The sequence below is a fragment of the Coccinella septempunctata genome, chromosome 9 (assembly GCF_907165205.1).
Source record: "Coccinella septempunctata chromosome 9, icCocSept1.1, whole genome shotgun sequence".
Classification (NCBI taxonomy): Eukaryota; Metazoa; Arthropoda; class Insecta; order Coleoptera; family Coccinellidae; genus Coccinella; species Coccinella septempunctata.
This window is the reverse complement of record NC_058197.1, coordinates 11,354,349-11,367,207: the sequence shown is the minus strand read 5'-3', so window position 1 is coordinate 11,367,207 and position 12,859 is coordinate 11,354,349. Positions and strand designations below refer to the sequence as shown.

At 32.2% G+C, this 12,859-nt stretch overlaps 1 protein-coding gene across 1 annotated transcript in view; it reads right to left on the bottom strand.

Moving 5' to 3' along the window:
• LOC123320109 overlaps positions 1 to 12,301 on the bottom strand; it is a 37,284-nt gene extending 24,983 nt beyond the window's left edge. The window contains exon 1 of the mRNA XM_044907293.1: positions 12,040 to 12,301. The gene's annotated coding sequence lies outside the window, so the exon portion shown is untranslated. The remainder of the gene's footprint in view (positions 1 to 12,039) is intronic.
• Between the last annotated feature and the right edge of the window lie 558 nt (positions 12,302 to 12,859).

Genomic DNA, 12,859 nt, shown 5'->3' with positions numbered 1-12,859 from the left:
CAACAGATTTCATTATTTGGACGTGGCCGACGAAACCGCAATGTTTTTGTTCCATTTCTGCCGAATGGTCACCAATGATGGAAATGAAAAACTTGGGTCAACTGGTGCGTAAAGCAATTTAACTTTGGTTTAAGACAGGATCTGCATCCTATTTCGTTATACAGTGCGAGTTGGAATGAATTCAGTAAATCAATGACGGTTTTTGTTGTAGATATGCTTTGATCTTAGAAAATTCTATATGATGTTAACAATAAGTTTTCTAAATGGCAACTCTACTTTTTCATGACCATTCTTAAAGGGCTAATCAAGTAACTCATGTACACCGAATATCAAATTCTTATTCCTTCTCTTGTCGTTAAAAATGTATCTAGCAAACATCAACAAATTCGAAAATGAAGCAATCTGATTCCACTCAATGAAATAATTCAGGCAGTTCAAAAATGGAATGTCTCGAGGTATCTGAACAGGCTATCCCAAATAGTTTGATTTTGGCTGTTTGTGGTACTTGTAGACTAGATAGGTAAAAACATTGAAGGCAGTCCTGAGCTTTATTTCCGTGAAAAGCAAATTAGAGGAAAGCATTTTACGATATCTTCATTGGCCTTGAAGATATAACCAAATACATATTGATATTTTGTCGATTTCGATAATGTGCCATACTTTCTTTATTTTCGAAAATATCTAGAAACCGTAAAAAACTTCGACAGTCAATTGTTCACTACATGAGAATTCTACAAAATATTCATTTTTTTATCTCTTTTAGCATGGGTGGAAAAAACAACTCTGTTATTTTGAATACGAATGCATTCTTTTCTTGATCTCATATCATACGAGGATAAATGGAAAAAATCTTAGCCTACTATAGAACCAAGCAAAATTTCAATGTCAAAATATTTTATTACTCAACATATTCTCCTCTAAATTGGATAAATTTATTACAGCGAACCTGCAACGTCTCTAGACCTTTCAAAAACAATGTTTCTCCTTGCTCTGCAAACCAGACCACCACAGCTTTCATTAACTCCTCGTTGGAAGAAAATTTACGACCTTTTAAACTTCTTTTTAGTTGAGGAAAAAGATCATAGTCGGATGAATCCAAATCTGGTGAATAAGGGGGGTGTTCTATTAATTCAAACCCTAAATCACGAATTTTTTGCATAGCAACATGAGATTTATTTGCAGGGGTGTTGTCCTGCAAAACACCTTTGGATAGCTTTCCGCATCTTTTCTCTTCAATTTTTTCCCGTAGAGTGGTCAGTAATGTTGAATAGTAATCTCCGGTTATTGTTCTACCCTTATCCAAAAAATCAATCATGATTACTCCATCGCAATTCCAAAAAACTGAAGCAAGAACTTTTCCAGCAGATTTTTTAACACGAAACTTCTTATGTCTTGGAGAACAAGAGTGTCGCCAATCCATTTATTGTTGCTTTGTTTCTGGATCTTAGAAATGTACCTAAGTCTCATCCATAGTAACAATTCGGTTTAAGAAGTCTACATCGTTTTCAAATCGAGCACAGATCGAACGCGATGTTTCTACCCTTGAACGCTTTTGGTCAACATTCAAACATTTGGGATTCCATTTTGACGTGAACTAAATGATGAACGCGTTCGTATGAAATATTCAGTGCTTCAGATATTAGTTTTAGCCCAATTCGATGGTCTGATAAAATCATGTGATGAACTGCATTGATATATCAATATTTTTGGGAACTGACAGACAAACTGGCCTTCTCTATCGGTCATCATCTTCAATGGAAGATTCACTTCTTTTGAAGCTTGCAGTCCAATTTTTCACGGTCGCATACGAAGGACATTGATCACCAAGGGTACCTTCACCTTCATCCAAGAATAGTAATGAAAAATAAGGAAAATACTATCGATGGCATCATATCCAAATTGTGGGAACGCTGTATAACATTTTCTTCCATTAAGAGGAGCTTAATTGAAAATACTAATCGAACTGTCCGAGCATTTCAGAACAAAAAAACTGTCTTCAATGAACCGAATTCATTCCAATTCAGAGACTCACACTGTATAGATAAAAGTTGCGATTTCTTTGTCGCTCAGTGCAGAATATTTAGGGAAGATAAACCCTTGACTCATAATATGAGTCACAATTGAATTTTTCAAAAATGTAGATATGTATTGCAAAGAAATGAGTATTGCTCACAACAAAACCACTACAAAAAAACATCCATGTGCATTCAACTGGTGTGAGTCAATATTGTTCATAGAAGAGAATTCTAGGGTGTGTTTATAAATATAGGGTAAATCGGAATGTTGATTTGGAGCCTTACTAAATATAGCCTGAAATTAGCATACAATGCTTGTTTTATATTGATTTAAATGACAACGGAAATCATTGATTCGAACAGGTACACAGAAATCTCATTAGGTACTTGACAAATAGGAATTCATTCAATCCGGAAAAAAATGGTATCACCCATTGTAATGATTTGCTTTCCAGTCAATGCGGATGTTTTTATTTCAATAATATCAAAAAATACAAGTACTTTATACATAGAATTAAAATTTTGTGCTGAAAATAAGATAATCATGATATCAAATTAATGGTCCAATTTCCAATCGAGAGACTATGATATTTCTAGTCCTGGTATATCTTTTAGTATCCATTCGTACAGATCGTAAATGTATTAAAAAAAAAAAACGAAAGTTACGATACATGGATATTTTGTAGGTGATGTTCCTATAGGTCGATTTTTTTCACACATTTGGGGTTAATAGATGTTTTATTACACATTTTCGAAAAAATTTTTGAAGCTTCTTTAAAGTATACACTTTCAACTTTCATTTCATGTCCCCCAAAATATCCAGGATTAACGTCAAAAATAATGATACCTACTCAATTTAAATCTAAAACAATCTAACCAGAGTAGTTTCAAATCCTGCACATGTTGGGGCAAGGCCAACACGTCACACCCTGTATATAAAACGTGGAACGAACAACCGTTCACAAATGGAGGTGCGGTGAAATACGCATATATTAACAATTATCCACATCCAATTAAATACCGTACAAATGTTAAGTTATGTTATCTCTTACATCACATACGTTAAATGAATATTCTAGAGAAAAATCATAGAAAATTTTAATAACCTCTGTTGCTTTCAAATATCCGATTTCACTCCTGTTCAACGAAATAATCTGTGGTCAACAAATGTCAACATTGAATAATTCCACTCTCTGATGATCATACTGCATGCTCGACGAAACCCAGATACACTAATTAAAACAGGAATTTATTTAATTACCGACAAGTTAAGTCATATGGATTTCACTTTCAACTACCTAATAACGTCTTGATACATGTCTAAGGATTTGAAAGAAAAATTAGAAATTTCTGCCTTATTTGTTCATCTTTTTTAAACATATATTCTATCACATTTCCAAGAAGAACGTTGATCACTTTGGTTCATTCCCCAGCAATGAGGGAAACAGTTTTAGATTGTAGAGACGTGCAGTAAGGATCTAGGGGGGTCTTGGCTACAGAGATTGCTGTAAGCAAGCATTTCGTGAGCTCAAACTTTTAAAATTTCCTAGCATCTTCATCTTAGAAAATTTAATATATGTACACAAAAATGGAAACTTATTTCAGCTACAATCTGATGTACATAAGTACGACACTCGAAATAAATCTCACATTGGAAAGGATTTTCTAAGACTAAGTAGATCCCAACACTCCTGCCTTCTGTGCAGAATCTATGTAGGTACAATGTTTTACTCTTTCAACAATTTCAAGAATAAAGTGAAAGAGGAATTAATTAGAAATGTGTGTCATTCAGTGAATGAATTTTTTGACTGTGGTTTTATTTGAGGTTTTTTCAACACTATTCATTCATTTCAAATCAATTATCTATTATTATTTTATTTATTTACATTTATTTATTTATTTACATTTTATTTACATTTAATATAACAGTTTATTGATGTTTAATTACGAGTTTTATTATTATACATTATCTAATTTTAATTACTTTTTACTGCTCGACTTTTTCTATAACTTTTATATGTGTCTACAACTATTATTATTGTATATTCAACTTTTGTATACTATTTATGGCTTGTGAAAGCAAAAACCGAGGCAACAACATTGTTTTGGAGGCTAATATTATCTAATGAACTTTCCGAATAAAGTACCCAGAGTTTCCATTTGGAAAGATATAAATTTCAAAAACAAATATAAAACGCATCAAATTTTATACAAACGTGTAAGCCCATTGTTTCTTTATGACAATTGGACTGCAACGAAAGAGAAAGTCTAAAACGATCGACCAAACCTCGATCTTTCAGATAGATGTTAGTGATCTATTATATCATGCAATATTGATGGAAATTTATTGTTTTTATGGAAGCTATACGATCCATTTTTGGAGGTGTGTATCGTAATGGAATACAAACCGCTGAATGCTTGAAGGTTGCAAAATTCAACGTTTCAAGATGTGCAATCATTTCTGATATAGAAAGGGAATTGAGTAAGAAGTCGTAATTGAAAATTAGTTCTCGATCTCTTGGTTAAAAACTGAATTATTACTGATAGTTCGATGAAAGATGTGCGTTGAAGAGAAACCGAATAACATGATTTTCAATAGGATAAGTTATTGAACCACTCCAAGTGTTTTGTTATCCACTAGCTACTTTAGATAGGTGAAGGAATACTCGAAATTGGACCACCCAACATTCGATTCATAGTTCAGAATTTTTTCCATCATCTAGAGGAGTTTCTGAGTCCATTTTGTACAAATAACGGAACCAAAGTAATCTTCCAAGACAAATATCTTGTCTCCATAAATCGATAGTTTCACCTGACACTGTTGGAAGGAAAATCAATAAATAATTCAACAATAGCTCATCAATTATTCAAATTCGGATTCCACCGACGCATAATCTTGTCACCTACGCCACTGTCTCTCTTTATTGGTACCGATATTCATCATACACGTAAATGAATATCTGGGATGTGCTATTTCATGAAAATGCTGCATTATCAATTCAGCGTACTCAATATCAACTTCCTACTTCGGTTTTTCTTCTCATCCTACCTTTATTTCATAATTAGGTGCTGCATTCGCATACCACACTAACCCATATGGGTTCGTTGATCTTCTACCTACGAGGCTCAACTTGATTTGTTTACATTCTTCGGAATGAGAATACTAATATGATTTTTACCAGTCTTCCCACTTTCGTGTCAAGAAAAATTTGATAAATCTAAATTCTAGGTTGAATTACGACAAGCAGGATGTAGTAAAAATCAATTCGAATGAATTATTTTCACATGTTGAATATTTTGCCCGAATTTATGTAATGTGTATGGCCTTTCTACAAATTTTCGAAAATTCACTCAAATTGATGCACTCAAGAAAAACAAAATTATTACAAATTACATACTTATTATGTAATCAGGAGAATATTCGATAGTCAAAAAAAAAATTAGAACTCCAGAGAAATATATATTCGAATATGGAAAAATAATTTTATCTCTCTCTTCAAATATGAATAAATTTCAAAGTAGTTCATATAGCATATAAAGATCTACGATGATTTTTTCTGGGAGATATTGTGCCTTCAAATTAAAATAATATATCCCTCACTCGAGAATAATACAACGCATCATCACTATGCAGTCAGCAATAAGAATTCAGAGTGAGATCTAGAAATAACTATGAGATATTACTCTATTTTAATGCACACAAGAGATTGTAACCTACAGATTGATTTAGAAGCGGATCAAGTCGAGTCAGATCAGAATGCAGTGTTGAATATTTTAATGCTTCAGATGATGGAAGTTATCGTTTACTAGATTATAAGATATGAGAAGATACGAAAAAACAGTTCACCATGTCATTCTGCCAGTTCACCTTATAGACGTTTTCATTGTTCATACTTTTTTTATATCCTTTCCAATCAAACGAAACTCAATTTTTTTCATTTCACATTTTCATTTCTATCAGAAATAGATACATATCTTTGAATTCAAAACGCCCGAATCCACCAATTTTTATTCGAGATATCAAATTTTGAACGTAAAATACCTCTCAATTTATAAGAAAAATAATTCAACTTTTTTCGAATGACACGAATTGAAAATAATGAACATGAGTACCTATTTATAAGATATATTCGTATATTTGCCCCATATTCCAGGAGTTATATAATTTCATATATTGATCTAACATTCATAATGAATTGTTTTTATTTCTGTTTATGAGAATGCAATTCAGTTGTTCCATTATCTATTATGATGAACTAGAAATTGATTCATTGCATAATTGCCTTTCATTTTTCACTATGCTCCAGAATATACTTACTTTGTGAAGTTTTTGGGTACGAAAATATTGTTAAATTTTCATTGAATATTTTTCAAGAACAGGGAATAAGAATTTTATATTTGGAACGCATGTCTAACTTGATATGCCCTTTCAAATTAGACATAAAAATCAGCATTACCATTCAAAAAAAATTATCGATAACGTCTTATCTTAGTTTTGGGACATGCTGTATAACATTTTCTTTTATCAAAAAGAGCGCAGTTTAAATTACTGATCGACCTATCCGAGCATTTTACTAAATTTATTGCAAATCAGAAATTCGTACAAAATGACTTCACTCACGCCTTCATTGCAATCGTTCTAGTTTTTCCTAGATGTTCAGAATTCCACAAAATCCGTTTTTTTCAATATAATTCTCACAATAAAATCACCCGAATAATTGTTTTATGGACTTCTCAAATATTCGTTCAAAAATCAATCAATGAGCCTTGATGAAGCATTGTTTATTTCAAGATTGTTCCTATTCATCTACGAAACTGAATTATGAATTTAATCTTTTTATCGTTCCTTGAATACATTCAAATTTCTTACACGTAGGTAATTAGGTGGGTAACAGGAAACACGTGTTATTCGATTGCCTATACTTAATTGAAGACAAACTCCGCTAATTCGAACACTTCAAGCAAAAACAATCGATTTCCCATGCTATTTCCTCTGAAAAACCAAATTTTTAACCTCTTGCTTATTTAGCGTAGTTCCAATATAACTGTACATCCACTTGTTAAACATTCTTGTTGGAGAAACATCCGTTTAACACGTATTTCCGTTTTTTTTATGATGCCAATCAATAAGATTTATAAACTAACCACGTAAATCTGCTGGTTCATCGAATTAACATAATATCTATCTTTTTTTTGTCAATTGGCTACATCCAGCGAATACGGCAGTTTCAAGAGAGTTAGTTGCAATTGAAAAAATGGTTTTTCTGGTAATCATGTTGACTGACTCGTTTTATCGAGTTTGATGATGGATACACTTGGAAATGATTGTTGAATATTAATGAGGGATTGTCCTCTTTGATATACATCATTCATGAACTATAATGTGATGGTTTTGAAATACAGATTGAGTACTTTAATGGATATTTTACCCATATAAAACTATTAAAATAATAAATTAACCTTCTCCACAATTGATCGAAATTTTGCAGGAGAATTGTATATACCTATGTAGGTATACCTATATTCAATGATTCTTTAATTTTCAACACTTCATTCGATGAAACATACGACATACTGGTATTAATTATATGCTGTCAGAATGCATAAAATATCTACAAGGTGATATTTCAAAACTGTAACGAAATAATAAGATTCAAGAGTACTTTCGAAATAAAATATACAGTGTATTTCTTCTTCTATCGCTAATTCACCAACTAGAATTCATCGTGATTGTGAAAATGTGATATGTGAAAACATACTTTTTATGAAGAAGAAATGATTGGCGGTTGAATATTTCGCATTGAAGGATGCCAAAGCATTTGAGTGGAAAATGGATTTAGGTTAACTTTCTCCAATTTTTTGGTAGATTTAACCTTCCCGATAAAAGTATCCATGGACACAAAAAAAAAGAAAAATTGACAAAAGACATAATATGTACCTACGCTATGAATGAAGTGAATAAAAAAGAGTACGACTCCTCAATGATTGTACAATATTGTGGTGATCTTTTATACATTATATTTAATTCGTTTTCTGCCCTATAACAGGGATGAACAAAACACTTTCCAAGTCGGTTGTTTTAAAACCAGTCACTTAGAGTTCTTTGGTGACAATTGAGGATTCAATTTAGCCTGGATGAACCAATCGCAATCGAAATTGAGACTATTTTAATACAGGCTGATTCTAAAATTTGGGGATGTATAGGTACCCCTTGTTTTTAAGTTCGAATAGGGTAGAAAAAGTTATATGTACCTATATAAAACATTCTTTTGATGTTGACAACGTCTCATAGTCATTTCGTAGGAATCAAGTGATAGAAGAGATACAGTGTAAGTTTCTTAAGAAAAAAATTTTTTTAAGTATACCTTTGTTTCAGAAATCGTTTAAATTTTTTATTCATGATATTATATGTACATTTTGAAGAGTGTGAAATATTGCATACCTATCAGCAAGGGTTTCAGGATTCGTTCGAATTTGGGTTCTTCGAAAAAACAAAATAAAGAATTTTCATATGTGTGTCAGCAATGAACAAAAGTTTTCTTATTCTGTGAAAAGTCGGTGTTTCCATGGATGATGAGTAATTTTCAATATTGAACATGCAACACAATCGATACTCGTTTGAATCGATTCAAGGTTTCAACGAACCTTTTTTTGCAGATCACGAATTGATCCAAAAAAACGTTCACTTCCAAATAGAGCAGCTTGCGCGTCCACTAATGACCAAGAGAAGTTGTAACAAAATCGATTCCCAATCTATTTTCTCATACCTATAACCTTGACTACACCAAATCAGAATGATCGAACATTCGTGGTCTTCAGTTATGATTTTTTTGCTCTCATAAATTCTTGGTAGCTCATTTCTGATTTGAAACATTGCGAAGGTCAATAAGCAATCAGCAGGGATTCTAGAGAGAGAAAGAATATATAGATAAGTCCAAGTTATTAGGTTTCAATTACTGTGTTTTGAAAAATTATGGTAATCATCACTTTTTTCGAACAAAAGGGGTCTTGGACATACTCCAGATCAGAGTTGAATCAGTTTCCTTGTGAAGTTCAACAGCCAATCTTCCAGCATATTGTTCATCCCCTTTTTTATAAAGGGTGATGTCTTATGTATGTATAGTTTGAAAAAAATTCTATTTAAATCTGTTTTCTGGGTTATTTACTATCGATCAAATTCACTATCTCAATACGACACGAACTATAAATTGAAAGCTATCATCTCTACGAACGCAACAACTAGATTCTAGACGTAACTTACACGATTTTGAAGACCTACATTTTTCCCCTCTTCTCAATCTAAATCGAGACCACTTTCATACATGAATGCAGAGGAGAACGTTGTCAATTTTCTCAGTCTATTTATACATAGACTGGATGTGCAACGAGACAAATAATAAGTAGAAATTATCGGCCAAGGATTGGTCAATTGATTGAGATAAACGAGATTCTTTCAGCTGTTTGTTTAGACGAGTTGCTGCCAAATTAATTCAATGTACATATATTCGAGTGCAGTAACCTATTGATGGTCATTGCTATTAACCAGATCACTTGAGCAATAAATTCAGGAAATATAATTTATTTAGTATGAAAATTATATTTTTGGTATTAAGTTTTGAATGAATCGCATTCACAGAAGAAAATGTTGGTCAAAAAAGGGAAAAAAGGATAGTCCAACAGGAGATTTTGAAAGAAACCAACGTCACTCTAATTGCAATCAACAGTTAAACGTTTCAGAGCTAAATTAAAACTTTGCAAGCTATGTATATAACACATAGCTTTGGTACAGCTGACAGTGAAAAATGTTCCAATTACCTCATATTGAGTAAATAAATTGGTGCCAAAATGAGCATTTCAATTAATTTCCATTTTGCGTCCGCTATTTTGTAAGAAAGCGAAAGTTAATTATGATAATAGATATAATTATTAGATAAATGTGGATGATTTTTTGCTGCAAGAAACAGGTGAATATTCAGAACATTCCATGTTATGTTATATAAAAAATTCAATAATTACCAGCATGCAGAATAATACGAATAATGATTCAAACCAAGATACACCTAGGGACAGTTGCAGGAAAATCCATTAAAATTTAATGCTTCATTAAAATTTTCCGTTCGAAGATGACAGTTTTTTTATTTCATGTATGCAAATACCATAACGTCCAGTTTCATAATCAAATTAAACGTCACTTTAAGCATAAAGCTTCCCTTACTGTCATTTTTAGTAGGGTTAAAGGAGGCTTTAAAATTAAAGGGACTTTAGGTTTGATTATGAAACCGGCCGTAAGTCCTTGATATATCCCTATTCCATAGAGCTCTATAGCTCCGATCATGTCATCCTATCTGCATGTAGGATATAAAGAATTCATTTTCGGAATTCTATAAAAGTATGCAATAACAATTGCTACAGTCAGAGCATAGTCACCCAGCCCAGGAAACATCAAGTTAAAAATTAAATAAATGAATGTCATTTTGTACCAGAAAAACATGGATGTTCTAACTTGGCATCGAGAAAATAACATTTATTTCCTCAGAGATGGATAAGAAGTTAAGATGTAGTAAGATAAAAGAAGGGCAACGCTAAATGGAATAAAAATGATAAAAATCTGAGAATCTTTGGGATAATATATTATCGTGTTACCGGAAGATTTTGTGAGAATGCGGTAAATCATTTATATACGGTAAGGAAAACTTGCATTTCTAAAAAAAATTACGACTTTTTCAGAATAACTTATGGCACAGGATCTCATTACAAAATGAATCAAAAATCCCAAAGATAATCACTCGAAAAGAATATTTTCTATATTAAGTACTTGGGATACAATATTGCTCCATAATTTTCCTAGGTAAAATTATTCACATGTTTGTAACAAACTGCATTTCCAAGAAGATTTATCGATTTTTTCTGAATAAATGTTGGTACGGGATTTCATTTTACTACATTTTTAAACTCGTGAAGATTCCTCAAAGAAGAAAATTCGAAAATCATTGGAATAATACATTGTCGATATTGGGATAACAAACTGTGCATGAGAATGCGGTGAACAATTTATGTAGTGAGGAAAAATTACGTTTCTAAAAACCCTTGCGAAAATTTTGTAACTCACTGTCGTCCCATAATTTTCCGAGATATTTTTTTCGATTTTTCGGAAATCGATTGTGAAAATGCGGTTTATTGGGTGCAGGGTTGTAACAAATTACATTTCTAATTAGAATTATCGATTAATGTATTTTCATCCCAAAATTCAAGGATTAAAAATCACAAAAGCAGATTCTTTGAGAGAAAAATTCGAAATCATTGAAATAATATATACATATATTGTCCCATAATTTCTCGAAATTATTTTATCAATTTTATACAAACTATTGTGAAAATACGATGAATTATTTATAAGGTTTATAAAAAAATGCATTTGTAATAAGAATAGTACCGATCTCTTTTTGGCTTGTTGTTAATGTTATTATATAGCCCCTGCCAATACGTATTTATATACGTATATACTTGAATAAGTGATCTAATTTTTCTTTCAGTGTTTATTTCCTAGAATTTTCTAAATTGTTCATCGAAATTTCATATACACTGATTTTATACCAGAAAATGCGATTTACAAAGTTGTGATATATATATTTCACATCTGAAAATACTGGGTGACTTTTGGGGGTAGTTTGGAATTTATATTACACTCATGTTTTTTTGGGGGGGGGCATATTCGAATTACCTGTACCGGTAAACATTATCTTGTTCAAAGTTCAGGATAGATCGTATAGAAAATTTTTTCCATGCAGGCCAATTCAGATTTAAATGCCCATAAAGGAAAATCATGGAAAATGGACAATTTTAACTTCCAACCACCTAGAAAAAGTGATGATTTTCTGAAATTTATTGTTTTAATTAAGATTCATGGAATGTTTTCAATTCATATCACAGTTTGCGAAAGTAGAGCTCTTCACGTATGTGTTTTTTTTTTTACTTATCGTTAATTTTTTGTTTATTGTTTTAAATGTTGCATGAATAAACTCACTTTTCCTTCTTAATCCATATCCAAATTAGGGGTACCCTTCACCTCACCACCTACCCGCGACGGAAGCGGTAGAAGAATCGCGGAATTTAAAAACACGAGCGCGACAAAAAAAATCGCCTTAGGCACCTTTCACATCTTCCGTCTATATACCTAGCGCGCCCGCGAATCTACTCAAACTAAACTCGGACTGGTCACTGTGAACGCAGTGGCACGTTGTTGCTTCGACATTTCCGATTGGGAATGAGAAGAATGGTATGGTATTTATTGAGTGTTAGCTGTTTGGCATCATACTGCGGAATAGGATTTCTTCTACGTTTGATCCGTACGAATTTGTGATGTACCTATGCGATGTGGAAAAGCTTTTTTTAGCTAGATTTAACTGTGTGTATCGAATGTTCTTGCAGATTTTCCATTCACATGAATTTCAAATTTGAGCACATTTTTTTGAACTGAGGATGGTTTGCCATATGAAGCAGTTGTGGCAATACCTCATCAATAAATTTTAAAAAAATTACATGTATTGATGGAAGATTTTATTATTCAAATCCATCATCACTTCAGTTCACTTCAGTAATCTAATTTTTTCCATCATTGGCATCCAAGCATACACATAGCTGTAGTATACTTCTTCGCCATACAAAAATGAAGTAAAAATACTTCGAAGGCTGTGAGTTCATCTCACTTACTCTACTGAATGAAGTATGGGACTAAAGGAAAGCCGCAACGCTTCCTTATTCGACTGATTTAGAAATGATTTTCAGTATTGAGCGAGAAGCGCATCCACCAAAATTTAGAAAAATAGTACCATAATACAGTTAGG